The sequence below is a fragment of the Primulina tabacum genome, chromosome 7, assembly GCF_025594145.1.
Source record: "Primulina tabacum isolate GXHZ01 chromosome 7, ASM2559414v2, whole genome shotgun sequence".
NCBI classification, from domain to species: domain Eukaryota; kingdom Viridiplantae; phylum Streptophyta; class Magnoliopsida; order Lamiales; family Gesneriaceae; genus Primulina; species Primulina tabacum.
In genome coordinates, this window is record NC_134556.1 from 38,235,076 (window position 1) to 38,247,100 (window position 12,025).

The window sequence follows — 12,025 nt, forward strand, 5'->3', positions numbered from 1 at the left end:
AGTACTGAATCTTCAAATTAATTATGTGCAACTGGAATAGATGTTCAATCTGATACCAAATCTACTGTGTATTAACCAAACTATATATGTATCCTAGATGAAATCTTGATGCAGAGGATGCTGACGAAGTAGAGAAAATTCAAATCTTCCATCTGTTTCTTCCCACCGGAGCCCAATCTCATCGTTCTTGCGCAACACACGCCTCCTAACAAAATCCTTCATCCAGCCATTCACGAGGACGTAACTATCCGTTATCCAGGTTTTCAGCAACAGAGTGTGCACGGTTCGTGTATCCACATCATACACGGTGATCTCCACCCCCCTCTTCTCATCGAAGTCCTCAATATTCGGCAAAATATGATCCTTGACTAACTGTTTTCCGAGGAGAAGCCTCGACGAACCGTCCACGTCACTTTTCTTCAAGGTTTTCTTGATTCTCCAATAACCCTCATGATGATTAACGGGAAGATTGACGTGCGGCTGAACCACACTTCCTTGGGTATGTGGTGATATCACCGCTGGGATTGTCTCGTCCACCGCTATAGAATCAAGAGAAACAGATCCAGTCTCTCCTGTCGTCGTCGTCGTCGACGTCGTCTCGGTCATCCGAGTATCGATGGATACTCCGAATATTCTAATTGTTTTGTACTCTTGACCGGTGGAGGAAGAAGCAAAAAAGGGTCCGTAAGGTGTTGCTGAAGGAGTAGGTGACGACGAAGAGCCAGGGAAGAACGCCATGCACGCGCAAGTACTGTATTCACCAGTAATTAATATATCGTATATTATGTGTGCATATGGAGCATATATATAGAAGTGTATCCTGATCAATGTAGTTTGATAACTATCTGGAATAGGATTCATAAAAATTTCATTAATAATCCATTCGTTTCCTACTTTGAAATAAACCGATTATGATAATTTCGATCGAGAAGAGTGCCAGCCAATCAAGATTTTTTTTCCTACATAGATTTCTTTTGTGAATTTTAAATTGATTTTGAAAGTGTAAAAATGTTTGTATGTTTATATTTAATTGATTGGTTCCAAATTCTCTATGGTGTATTCAAAACGATATGGTAATAAATAATAAATCTCAATACTTATCAACTTGAGATTTTCATATCTAGAGAAGATTGATAAAATAAAACTCTTTTTTCCCTCCTTGATCACCCTTGATTAATATTCTTCAAAAAATAAAATCTAACTTTTGATTAAAACCATGTTAGTACGTTCGATTGACAAATTTTTTAAATTTTAAATTTTAAATTTTAAATTATATGATGATTATTGTAGAACTATTTTCAAATATGTGTATAAACTTCTAGTAAAAAGAATATTAAATAAACTTCATTTTTCAAGATTGAAAAAAAAATGTTATGCATCCAATCCACCCCAACTTCAATGACCTTATCCTAATTCGATTATATTATAATATAGTTTATCGAAAGATCTAATTAATTATTTTACAAAATTAAACAAAAGATAGTAGATTTACAAATACGAACACATCAAAATATGAGAAATTAAATTACCTATAATTCCATCGGCCAAACTTGAGGCTGTATTTTAATGATCAGATCACATAGGCAAACCACAATTGAATTGATTGATCACTAAACTACAGCACCACAGGACGTTCAAAAATAGCAAGTAAAGCAGAGAATTTACAAGCATCTACTTCAATTCTTACCATCTTGGATGGCTTTATGGATAGCGCTGCCGAGCTTTTTGTGCTCGAGTTTCTTGGGTTGAACAGCCAAGTCCTCCGGTGTCACAGGTCGCCTATTGCCGAAGATAGCAAACACAAATAACACAACAACGGCACCAAGTGCTCCACATCCACCGCCGAAGATTAATGCAGCTAGTATTTTCATAGCACAATCACTTCTTGTCTTGTGAACTTTCATATCTTCTTCTCCCTTCTCCGTGAATGTCTCCGGATTCATCGGCTCTGAATGCATCCAATGGGGCATAGTTCTCGAAACAAAGCTCCACGAATATATATTACACTTTTGCGACGAATTCCCGCTCGACGAGCTTAATCCCAGAAGAACGTCCTCGTTTTTCCACATTCTTGACAAGTCAATATGATGGGAAAGCAAAGGGTCAACTGGCTTCTTGCCTCCCAATATTCTTCCCAATCGAACCTCTAATATTTTAGAACTTGCTTCGTGATCAATCCAAGATTGTAATTTTTATCCACTATTTAACTCCAACTCGATGGCTGAAACATTGCTCACTTTCACAGATGCAAAACTGTCAACATCAATCCCAACATGGTCATTATTCAAATCACCATACTTCTCATCCTTAAACGTATCGAATTCAACTGCAAGAAACTTCATTTTTTCCTCCTCAAACATTCCCATTGAGCCACCATTAAAGACATTCAAAGGAAACCAAATTGGAACCATAATAAAAGCCAATCCATCCCCATATCCTCCAGACATGGAAAACTCAAAAGAAATTGAGAATGACACCATTTTTTAGGGTATCCCTCAACAAGATTAATGGGTTTTCGACAAATCATTCTCCCGGCACTAAAAGCACCTGAACCAGAAATTTGAACCGACCTACCACCACTAACAGCCTTAGCATCACCATACACAGCAATTAGTCGAGAGAAGTTTGTATCCGGACCAAAAATGTTTGCATCAAACGATTTATTTTGCTCTGTCGGAAAGGCTTTCCAGCAAAAATCCAATAAGAAGAAAGCCAACAAGTACCAGACGATGAAAACGAGGTCATTTCCAATCAGATTCTTCAGTATAGTCTCTTTTTTTCCTTGATTTTACCTCGTGTCCTCTGAAGAACCCATGTACCCAGAAGTAAACTATATATTGCTGAAATGATTGATGAATTCTTCTGGACGGATTTAAGAGCATAGATTAAATCATGGGGAAATGGGTAAGCGAAGAAGGCGTGGTGCCGGTGGTGCTGCCTGGGAATGGCGAGAAAGTCGTGAAAATTAATACGAGTAGTATAATGTTTCTGCTGCACTTTGATTTGCTTTCTTCTGTGGTTGCTGACCGAGGGAATATAAAATGGGATTCTTTTGGATATGTCCTTTGTTTTCCGAATTTGGACTAATATTGTGTGTTTTCATTTCTGTAAAATAACAAATAAAACACATTGATTGCCAATGTCAATATCTTCCCAATATTTCATATTTTTTACTATTTTTTTGTGTGGCTAAGTAGAATTTATTTTGTATTAAGAGTTTAAGTTGTTGATTCAAGATTCCATCATTTTATTAGTTTAATTTTTACTTTGTTTCTTCTTCTCAAATAGTTTGGCTTCTGTTATTGACGTCGAGCTATGCCACTCATGGTTTCGTGAAACCGAAGTACAAATTTATCTACATTAGGTATCAATTAGTATAAATTGAGCACTATAGTACATTAATCGAGTATTTGAATGTACGAAACCATTTTTTGGATGCAAAAAGATCGGTCTAGAAAGCCCCAAATTTCCATGACGATGTAAAATAATGCCTATTTATATAAATGTGTACTTTAAATTGGATATTTTATATCTAATACAGTTTGTTTTTCAGATTGAATTTTTTTGATTATTTATTAATGTTGATTATATTTTTTTAGTTAATATATGGTTGGTAATATTATGATTATAATGGCGGCGTTAATTTGTTATATAAAATCTAATGGTGGTTAGGTATGTTTTTGTTGGTATTTGTTGATGTAATACTAATATAAATTAACACAACGTCGTTGATTATAAATAATTTAAAACATGAAAAAAAAAATAGTTACAAAGAGTCCAAGATTGAATATAACTATTAGTTATAATAACTTGGGCTACTTTGGAATGTGCACTCATTCATTTTTTGGAGTTTAAAATGTGAAGAAAACCAAGTACAAATAATTCAAGTTTGGGTATAACTATTAGAACTTGTAGCACATTTTCCATTATTTTGAATATACTCTATAATTAATTGAGCACTAAATACAATAGATCGAGTATTATTTTAGAAGTGCTCCATTTATGCTAGTATATGCTCAATTTATTATAAAAATACTCATTTTCAGGCATAAATGTATCTAGTTCTAGGGGTGGAGCATATGTAGGATTGTTCACCATGGCACGAGCATTATTTGACATTTTTATTATGAAATCTTTACGACAAAATGCATGGTGCATTGTAGATTAATGCCTATTTGTGAAGTTCATACTGGGAAAGTTTAAAATGATGTTGGGGTTTTTAGGAGAATTGACCTTTGTTTTTATCTATCAAAAAAAAACCGCTACATGAATTATTATCGACACAAAATTATGTTAATTTCGGCATAATATATCGTAAATTCAGTATAATTTGTCCACAATTAAGTACATAACTTTGATATTTGAGCATAAATTATTAGGAGTACCCAAGTCGTTTGGATTTAAAATCCCATGAAAACTTGAAAAATGAGATTTAGGAAAACAACATCTTACAATGATTATATTTATTAGATAAAATGAACTACATATACTATTATTGACACAAATATGTTATTCAAGCATAATATATCGCAACTGCATTATTATTTGTTTGAACTTGGACAAATTACTTGGATATTTGAGCATTAAATCGGAATCACATCCAAGTCATCTTGATCCAACAAAAATAAGATGATTTTTTGGTTATCCAGCATAAAATCGGAGTCACATCTAAGTCATCTCGTTTCAACATTATTTTTGGTTATAAAATATGAAGAGACCATATCAATAAATAAGATCAATGACGTCACAACATTGATTGACCAATAATCACAAGTGCTTCAATCTTATAGTTTTGAGACATTTCTCAAGCAATTTATCAATAATGAATTGACGAATATAGTTCAGATTCCAGAAGAAAAAACCAACTAAACTTGATCTTTTTTTTTTTCAAGTTTCAATTTAATGATCGACATGGAGCAAATACATTAATGAAACATATCTAGTACTATTTCCAAATTTTTAAAAACCAATACCGCAATCTACGCAACTTATTGAATAATTAAAAATATATAACTCGTAGCTCTAATACAGATGTATAAATGCAATTTGTTCAACCATGCTTTAGTTATTAACTAAAATAATTAATACATATAGCAATCTTGTGAATTTAAAGGATGAAACCCACAACCAATTAAGATAATTATCGAATCAACAAATTCTCACAAGCTTATAAATCCCAAAACCTCATATGTTATTTTAATGGTTATAATTCACATAAAGTTAGAAATCAGCTATTTATTTTTATTTTTTATTTTTTGCGAGCTTAAGCTCCACTCAATTCAAGCTGGCTCAAATTCCACACGAATATGTATAGCTGAGACAAGCTAACTACCTCCATTATCATACATGTCTGAAAAAAATAACCTAACAAGGGAAATTAAACCAACAAAAAAATCTGAAGTTCTAGAGGTGCAATAAGTGGGAAAAAATGAAAATGAAACTTGAGTGAAGATGGAAAAAATATTGGCAAGTGGAGATGACTGTGGCGGAGAAGCGCCTGTAATTTTTTTTGACCTTTGTACAACGAGCTTGAAGAATAAAGAGGACAAGAAATATAAATTGTTTAATTTAATTTGAAAAATGGAAAAAGGGCATTTTAAACTTCTAACATAGGGACTGTAAACGAAGTTCAATTTGGATTTAGGTATTTTAGAACAATTCACCCTTAAAAAAATATCTAAATAAGTTCAATTTTTTAAAGTGTTATTATTTAAAATAATAAAATTTTATCAAAAAGACAAAAGTGGTTTAGTTTTAGATAAATGATGAAAATTAATTTTGTCTCAATTTTTTAATAATAGTAGAAGCAGCAACCTAAAATTTAGGAAGTCTAGCTTTTGAAACAAATACTTATTAAAACATTTTGTGTAATAATTTTTAAGAAAAACTCTTCATTTTTTTAAAAAAAAAATATTTTTAGTTTATTGTCTTATTCAACTAAACAGACTCTACTTTCCACAATTTTTATATCATATTCAAAAATTTGTTTTTTCCATAATCTTGTGTGAAACAAACAAGACTATATATATTGTACGGAAAGTCTAATTGTTTTTTATATGAACATATATCATAGATGATAAATAAAGAGAATAAAAAATACACTAGACATACCCAGGGATCACAAAATCAGTGTTCAAAAACCATAATCGAAGAAAATGGTTATATAAAAAAATAGATATATCCGAAGAATGAAATCCAAATATTGGGAGACAAAATATGAACATCATCCAGCAGCAAGCGTTCGATGAACATGAATCAAAATCTTCCGAAAGCATAAAATGAGAAAAAATGACTTCTTTAATCAAACGTTGTGGGTCTCGATTTGGTCGTACATAACAACTCATTCGAAATGACTCAAAACAAAAGCATAAAATTAGAAAAAAAATGATGAAATTACAGAAAGAATCCATTAACAACATCAAATTTAATTATGTTGCTATGAACTTGATTTACGTTTTTTACAATGAAGATTGATGAACATATGGAATATGTCGAGGACTTGGCTACTGGAACTTAGAATTGAAATAAAGAGACTTCAAATTGACATAAAATTCTGCAGAGTTTTGCTGTATTTTTTTGTTGTCTCATTTTGTCGATCTTCTTTCCTCTTTTTTGTCACTTTCTGCATGTCAGTTTTAAGTATTTTACAATACTATTAATTATTTTGGATATCTATATAATTTTAAAAAAAAAAATTGAGGTGGGCTATAGTCCATCACAGCTCTACTGTAGATCCGTTTTTTGACCCAATTCAATTCATGAAAAAAATATTATTTTACATGTTAAAGTATTATTTTCTGTTTTAAATATGGATCACTTTCATCGGCCTCGTGAAAATATATTCGTGAGATCCTCTAAGAAGAGACTTACTCAATGTAAAATAACTATTGCTTTCTTTTTATGGTTTATTAATCAATCCAATCATTTGAAGAAATTTTCCCAAACATAAAGATAATAGAACTTCGATTGATCCTTCTTGTTTGTTTTTTATATTCTAGCATTCAAATTGATCCCAACACAAAAAATGGTAAACCTCAAAGGAATAGATTAAACTACCTGAATTTTAATTCTTGGCCATAAATTTATAGCATATCTAATCCCTCTCATCTAAATAAATTCTTTTACAAATAAGAACAAAAACTAAATAACCTGTAGTTATAAGACAAAATGTATTTTCACGATGATTTAAAAAAAAAAAAGAAGTAAAAACTAGAATCAAATCATTATCAACCTTTTTATATAAACATGTCATAATAATGGATTCACTCACGAAATTAAGCAACAAAAACAAAAATTTTGTAACCAAGTACTGAATCTTCAAATTAATTATGTGCAACTGGAATAGATGTTCAATCTGATACCAAATCTACTGTGTATTAACCAAACTATATATGTATCCTAGATGAAATCTTGATGCAGAGGATGCTGACGAAGTAGAGAAAATTCAAATCTTCCATCTGTTTCTTCCCACCGGAGCCCAATCTCATCGTTCTTGCGCAACACACGCCTCCTAACAAAATCCTTCATCCAGCCATTCACGAGGACGTAACTATCCGTTATCCAGGTTTTCAGCAACAGAGTGTGCACGGTTCGTGTATCCACATCATACACGGTGATCTCCACCCCCCTCTTCTCATCGAAGTCCTCAATTTTCGGCAAAATATGATCCTTGACTAACTGTTTTCCGAGGAGAAGCCTCGACGAACCGTCCACGTCACTTTTCTTCAAGGTTTTCTTGATTCTCCAATAACCCTCATGATGATTAACGGGAAGATTGACGTGCGGCTGAACCACACTTCCTTGGGTATGTGGTGATATCACCGCTGGGATTGTCTCGTCCACCGCTATAGAATCAAGAGAAACAGATCCAGTCTCTCCTGTCGTCGTCGTCGTCGACGTCGTCTCGGTCATCCGAGTATCGATGGATACTCCGAATATTCTAATTGTTTTGTACTCTTGACCGGTGGAGGAAGAAGCAAAAAAGGGTCCGTAAGGTGTTGCTGAAGGAGTAGGTGACGACGAAGAGCCAGGGAAGAACGCCATGCACGCGCAAGTACTGTATTCACCAGTAATTAATATATCGTATATTATGTGTGCATATGGAGCATATATATAGAAGTGTATCCTGATCAATGTAGTTTGATAACTATCTGGAATAGGATTCATAAAAATTTCATTAATAATCCATTCGTTTCCTACTTTGAAATAAACCGATTATGATAATTTCGATCGAGAAGAGTGTCAGCCAATCAAGATTTTTTTTCCTACATAGATTTCTTTTGTGAATTTTAAATTGATTTTGAAAGTGTAAAAATGTTTGTATGTTTATATTTAATTGATTGGTTCCAAATTCTCTATGGTGTATTCAAAACGATATGGTAATAAATAATAAATCTCAATACTTATCAACTTGAGATTTTCATATCTAGAGAAGATTAATAAAATAAAACTCTTTTTTCCCTCCTTGATCACCCTTGATTAATATTCTTCAAAAAATAAAATCTAACTTTTGATTAAAACCATGTTAGTACGTTCGATTGACAAATTTTTAAATTTTAAATTTAAATTTTAAATTATATGATGATTATTGTAGAACTATTTTCAAATATGTGTATAAACTTCTAGTAAAAAGAATATTAAACTAAACTTCATTTTTCAAGATTGAAAAAAAAATGTTATGCATCCAATCCACCCCAACTTCAATGACCTTATCCTAATTCGATTATATTATAATATAGTTTATCGAAAGATCTAATTAATTATTTTACAAAATTAAACAAAAGATAGTAGATTTACAAATACGAACACATCAAAATATGAGAAATTAAATTACCTATAATTCCATCGGCCAAACTTGAGGCTGTATTTTAATGATCAGATCACATAGGCAAACCACAATTGAATTGATTGATCACTAAACTACAGCACCACAGGACGTTCAAAAATAGCAAGTAAAGCAGAGAATTTACAAGCATCTACTTCAATTCTTACCATCTTGGATGGCTTTATGGATAGCGCTGCCGAGCTTTTTGTGCTCGAGTTTCTTGGGTTGAACAGCCAAGTCCTCCGGTGTCACAGGTCGCCTATTGCCGAAGATAGCAAACACAAATAACACAACAACGGCACCAAGTGCTCCACGTCCACCGCCGAAGATTAATACAGCTAGTATTTTCATAGCACAATCACTTCTTGTCTTGTGAACTTTCATATCTTCTTCTCCCTTCTCCGTGAATGTCTCCGGATTCATCGGCTCTGAATGCATCCAATGGGGCATAGTTCTCGAAACAAAGCTCCACGAATATATATTACACTTTTGCGACGAATTCCCGCTCGACGAGCTTAATCCCAGAAGAACGTCCTCGTTTTTCCACATTCTTGACAAGTCAATATGATGGGAAAGCAAAGGGTCAACTGGCTTCTTGCCTCCCAATATTCTTCCCAATCGAACCTCTAATATTTTAGAACTTGCTTCGTGATCAATCCAAGATTGTAATTTTTATCCACTATTTAACTCCAACTCGATGGCTGAAACATTGCTCACTTTCACAGATGCAAAACTGTCAACATCAATCCCAACATGGTCATTATTCAAATCACCATACTTCTCATCCTTAAACGTATCGAATTCAACTGCAAGAAACTTCATTTTTTTCCTCCTCAAACATTCCCATTGAGCCACCATTAAAGACATTCAAAGGAAACCAAATTGGAACCATAATAAAAGCCAATCCATCCCCATATCCTCCAGACATGGAAAACTCAAAAGAAATTGAGAATGACACCATTTTTTAGGGTATCCCTCAACAAGATTAATGGGTTTTCGACAAATCATTCTACCTGCACTAAAAGCACCTGAACCAGAAATTTGAACCGACCTACCACCACTAACAGCCTTAGCATCACCATAAACAGCAATTAGTCGAGAGAAGTTTGTATCCGGACCAAAAATGTTTGCATCAAACGATTTATTTTGCTCTGTCGGAAAGGCTTTCCAGCAAAAATCCAATAAGAAGAAAGCCAACAAGTACCTAGACGAAGAAAATGAGGTCATTTCCAGTCAGATTCTTCAGTATAGCCTCTTTTTTTCCTTGATTTTACCTCGTGTCCTCTGAAGAACCCATGTACCCAGAAGTAAACTATATATTGCTGAAATGATTGATGAATTCTTCTGGACGGATTTAAGAGCATAGATTAAATCATGGGGAAATGGGTAAGCGAAGAAGGCGTGGTGCCGGTGGTGCTGCCTGGGAATGGCGAGAAAGTCGTGAAAATTAATACGAGTAGTATAATGTTTCTGCTGCACTTTGATTTGCTTTCTTCTGTGGTTGCTGACCGAGGGAATATAAAATGGGATTCTTTTGGATATGTCCTTTGTTTTCCGAATTTGCACTAATATTGTGTGTTTTAATTTCTGTAAAATAAGAAGTAAAACACATTGATTGCCAATGTCAATATCTTCCCAATATTTCATATTTTTTACTATTTTTTTGTGTGGCTAAGTAGAATTTATGATAAAAACAAGAAGAAACAGTGAGTTTAAAAAATGCAAGAGTTGCAGAAAAAGCACCAGATTCCTTGTTGGAATGACGCCCATGTCTTTGAACAGCGACCGTTTGGTGGCAGGAAACTTTGTGCGGACAAGGCAGCTGGACATGTGGCCTTTTTTCTTTCATTTTTATCCTTCGGCCTCAAACACAAAAATACTACATTTTTTTAGTTAAATATTTAAATAATTTTTGCAAATATTATTTTGATTTTTAAATATTATTTTGATTTTTCTTTTACAAAATTGTAACGAAGTTATATCTATAAACTATCATATCTCATTTACGTTGTGTCAGTCTCTTTCTGAGTTTCATGTTCAAACGATGAGAGAGTGGTAGATTTGATGCTACATGTGAAGCACTGTCCTCATATGATCTGGATGGACAAGATTCACACACATATGTGATTTAAAAAAAATTAGTGGACCTCATGTATGTGTGGCTAAATTTGAGCCCTTGATTCTATCATGGAGTAATATCCCTACATGTAAGATGGAATCAACTCGAGTTTAGATTTAAAAATTGTAACTTAAAAAAGGGTAAATTAACTTTAAATCCCCAAAAGATTTTATAACTTTGTCATCGGTCTTTATGTTAGGAAACTTGTGTTCCAACTCTCCGACATAATTGATTTATTCTTTTACACTTCCTAATGCTTATAAAAATACTATAATATCCTTCTTTATTTGTGTAAACCCAAGATAACGCCTTCTTTATTTTTTTTTTTTTTTTACTTTCCCTCCATTTTTAATGTATGCCTATAATATCTTCTTTTATCAAACACATTTATGTTGCTGGTTTTTTATAAATCAATCGAAAGAATTGTAAAATATATTAAAGTGGGAAGAAATATGACAATGATCAATGAAAAAATAAGAAAACTTGTTTGCATATTACATTTTGATTTTTGTTTAATTTGTAAAATAATTTGCGTTGTTATTTTGTCGCTTGAATGATGTTTGAATGATTTTTTTTCTTTTCCATTTTATGGGCATTTGTTTTTAAAACAGACAATAAATGAATTTGGTTCAATTTACTTTATTTTTATATAAAGTTTGAAAATTTACTTCTATATTGAAAAAATAATCATCGATGTGTTGTTCGGCTTTTCAGTTTGAGCTTCTTGATGAAATATTCTCTCTGATGAATTGACGATTTGTTCTTTTCGTTATTGGGCAAGCAAGCTTTTACCTTTTGGAAAAATGAAATTATGTTTCTAAATCTCGGATTTCTTCGTTCTTATATGTTCTTGATTAGTTCTTTGATCATATATCGTGGGATTTATCTATACTATACAGGGAGTTTTTCTTCCTCTATTCTAATAGTATTAGATCACGTCAGTCTCTAACATTTTCATGAAAGTTGACATATATGTTGATGATCCAATGGTTAATATTTGAACATATCATAATGAGAGAAATATTGTAGGTGTAGCATAGAATAATTTTATATAATAGTGTTATGAAATCTTGTTATCATTG

The 12,025-nt window shown here is 32.7% G+C and overlaps 1 pseudogene; it reads right to left on the minus strand.

Annotated features, from left to right (window-relative positions):
- Positions 1-602: 602 nt before the first annotated feature.
- Positions 603-3,068, minus strand: LOC142550764 (lectin-like protein; annotated as a pseudogene).
- Between the last annotated feature and the right edge of the window lie 8,957 nt (positions 3,069-12,025).